This window comes from Hesperophylax consimilis, unplaced genomic scaffold, assembly GCF_061612785.1.
Source record: "Hesperophylax consimilis isolate HC1 unplaced genomic scaffold, BYU_Hcon_1.0 scaffold_347, whole genome shotgun sequence".
In the NCBI taxonomy this organism is placed as follows: Eukaryota; Metazoa; Arthropoda; class Insecta; order Trichoptera; family Limnephilidae; genus Hesperophylax; species Hesperophylax consimilis.
In genome coordinates, this window is record NW_028301505.1 from 17022 (window position 1) to 20777 (window position 3756).

The following is a 3756-nucleotide window of genomic DNA, read 5'->3' on the forward strand; positions in this document are numbered from 1 at the left end:
GGGTGTGTAGCTCAGTGGGAGAGCAAAAAGCTGTTAACTTTGAGGTCGAAAGTTCAATCCTTTCCATACCCGTTTTCTTAAATATGCGTTTGTAGTCTAATGGCTAAGACATCTATCCTCCGGATAGGGAATAATAGTTCGAATCTATTCAATCGCTTTACGACACTTCTCAGCATTTTTTATCATTTTTCATATTAGGGTATCAGAGATTTCTTCTCTACTGGTGTAAGTCAAGTGTCGTTTTTAAATTTGGGCAGTTCGCATAGTGGCAATTGCAAGGGACTGTAAATCCCTCTCCTCTGGATACGTTGGTTCGAGTCCATCACTGCCCATTTAATAAAAATAAAAATAAAATAAAAATAAAATATTTACGAGACAGTGTTGGAACTGGTATACAAGATAGGCTTAGACCCTGTTGTGAAAGCATGAGAGTTCAAATCTCTCCTGTCTCATTTGTTCATTGCGAGCATTAAATTAATGTCTGATTTCCATCAATGCGGAGTAGAGAAACGGTCATCTCATGAGACTCATAATCTCAAAATAGAGGGTTCAACTCCCTCCTCCGCTATTTTATAATAAGGAGTGATAATTTGCGCAGTTTGATAAATTACTTTAGACAATGTTTTTTGTAAACATCAATTTGAAAAAGAAGAGAAATATTGTGAAGATATAGATTTTGATGAAGATGTAGTTACACATTCTGGTATTAAAGTTTCTATTTGTTGTTTTAAATGTGGTTATCATAAATCTTTTTGGAAATATTAAAATAATTTTTTGAATATGATTTATAAATTTGGTAGGATGGCAGAGTGGGCTTATTGCGGCAGTCTTGAAAACTGCAGGTTGAGTTAATAACTTGATCCGAGAGTTCAAATCTCTCTCCTACCTTTTTCTACAAAATAATATGCTCCGATACTCAAGCGGTTAAGAGATAGGATTGCAAATCCTATATGCGTGTGTCCGAATCACACTCGGAGCTTTGAAAGAAAATTGATTAGTGTTTTTAACAAGGGCTATTAGCTCAGTTGGTCAGAGCGGTTCTCTCATAAGGAAAAGGTCGCAAGTTCAAGTCTTGCATAGCCCATTTTAAAAGAATTTTTGTGAAAGATGCGATTGTAATTATAAAATTCTACATGACAGGATATTTCTACAGAGCATTTTATAGCAATTGTTAAAAAGAGGTGTTGTACAATGTGGCTTAAGATAATAGAAGGAAATTATTTCAATAGTTTTTCTTGTATGATTAATTTAGAAAATGTAACTAATATTACCATTTACAATGGGAACATAAACGAAAGAGACTCTGTTTCTTTGTATGCAATAGATAAAATTATTTATTCAAAGACTTTTGAGAGAAACAAAGCAAAGAAACTTATTGATTTTTTATCAAGTGATGAAATATCTAAAAATGGATTTACTGAAATAAAGATATAAACATAGGTGTGAAATATAGATATTGTTTCTATGTTTTACATCTTTAATTTTTTTATTTTTCGCTCGGCTATATTTCTAATAATTCTGAAAATTCCAATCGTCAATGAATTGAAACACTATTTGTACTATACAATAAAAGTAAAACCGCCAAATAAAAAGGTTCTGAAAATTCAAACAGTTCAAATAAAGAGGTTTAAGGGTTGCTGTTAGGGTTCTTTGATTCTTTAGGTAAGGGCAAATATCAGCTCTGAAATTTGATTTTTAAATCTTTTTATGATATAATAAAAATAAAGAAAAGAGAAAAAAATGATATTTATTTTATCAACTATGGTTATTATTGCTTTTTGTTTTGGTTTTTTTGTTTTGCTTTTAGAGATGCTTTCTAATTTTGGAGATTTATATTTAATAAAAGATTGTTTTCGCTCTTTAATAGATAAAGATATTAAAGTATACCATATCATTATTTCTATTTTGTTGTTTCCATTTGTAATAGCTTATTTTGTATGGTTCTTTATATTTAAAATTTTAAAATTTATTTTATTTTTCACTGTTTTTAAAAGATAATTACTTAAGAAGGCTTTATGTAAAACTCTATTTAACAATTGACAAATAAAAAATTTTATGATATAATATATTTAGAAAGAAAGAAAGAGGGAGTGATTTTATGTATATTGTTAAATTTACAGGTAATTACGCAGATGAGTTTGATGTTTATGGATTGGACTTGATTACAAATGAGCAATATGTTAAATTGAATCAAATGTTTACACTTTTATCTGTAATGGATGTTATCAAAACCCATTTTCAAGAAACAGTCGAATTGGAAGATATTAGACAATGTATCGCATATGAGACAGGTATTCATCTTTCATTAGAATTAATAGAAGAAATCACCCCCTCATGTTATAAAAGAAAAACTTCAGATCAGTTTTGGATCTAATGAAAGTTTAATATATGAACGTTTTGAAGATTTTATTGATTGCATTGAGTTTGTAAAAACAACAGAAGGAGAAAGTAAGTTTTTTAGAAGAGTTGGATTACTTGGATTTGGAGCGGTTTCTGATATAATTGAAATAGTCGAAGATTATTTTTACCCAAACTATTGGAACGAAACCGAAGAAAACCAAAAAGATGCAAAGCAAATGAAAACAATTAATTCTTTAATAGAGAAGCTTGAATTAGAGAAAAAGAATTAATTGAACCTGTTTTTTAAAGCTTCTTTTTTTCATAAATCGTTTAAAACATTGAATTCATCGTTAAAAAATAAAAATTTTTTCAACCAAATTGACGACAAATTTAAAACTTTTAATTAAGAGTTTGTGATGGTAAAATTCCACCTAAGGAAACATATTCTAGAATTTTGAAAAACAAACTTCATGTAAAAATTACTAATTAAAAAACTAAAAATTTAAACGACAAAAATAAAAGGAGTGTTTTTATGGATTTTATAATGAGCAACATTGTATGTGTAATTGTTTTTTTAATAGCTATAGAGATGCTAGTTTTCATTGCTTGTTCTTTTTCAAAAGATAAGAAAAAATTGAAAAATTTAGAGTTATTAACTGAAGAAATGAAAAAAGAATGTAATGATTTTCAAGGAAACTTAGAAGAATGCTTTGAAATGATTGAAAAATTTGACAAAAAACGAGATTTAATTTTAAAATTAAAATAAAAAAAAGAGTATACCATTAGGTATACTCTAGTTGTCTATAAAATATGATTCGATGTAAAAAAAATCAATTTTCTTAAAATAAATAATTTAATTTTATTGCTTTCGCAACGATGATTATCATATAATGCTATGAAATATAAAACCTGCAAAGAAGATGGTTTCTTATATCCTTTCCCAGCATTTTTGAAATTGATTAATCTTCGTTGCTCTCTAAGTTTAAAGCTTTTAAATCCAAATCTATTGTCATTGTTTCGCCTGGAGATATAGAAGCTATCATTGTTTCCAATGGATCGACTTTAGATGGTGTTTTAGGAACTCCGTTAACTTTAAAAGAATCCACTACATAGCTCCATGATTTGACATCATAAATATCTCTTATTAAAGTATCAGTTATAATAGTATTTTTATTAGGATTTTTAATTGTCAATACAAAATGAACTACGTTTCCTTCTTGAACAAAATCATAGTTATCTGTAGTTGTTTTTGTTAAAATCAATAATCTTGCAAATGGAAGTGAAATAGTACCTTTTGAAACGTCTTTTCCATGAATCATATCGGCAGTGTTGTTTATCAAACCATCATCACCTGTGTATGTTTCTAGGATCTTTAAATTAAATTCAATTATCATAGAACTTTTAGCATCTATGACA

General features: G+C 28.2%; 2 non-coding genes across 2 annotated transcripts; both read left to right on the forward strand.

The window, feature by feature from the left end:
• On the forward strand, positions 1–72 carry TRNAN-GUU (transfer RNA asparagine (anticodon GUU)). Its single transcript has one exon. It is a non-coding gene; the product is annotated as a tRNA-Asn (tRNA).
• Positions 73–1010: 938 nt separating this feature from the next.
• On the forward strand, positions 1011–1084 carry TRNAM-CAU (transfer RNA methionine (anticodon CAU)). The gene has a single exon. It is a non-coding gene; the product is annotated as a tRNA-Met (tRNA).
• The last annotated feature ends 2672 nt before the right edge of the window (positions 1085–3756 follow it).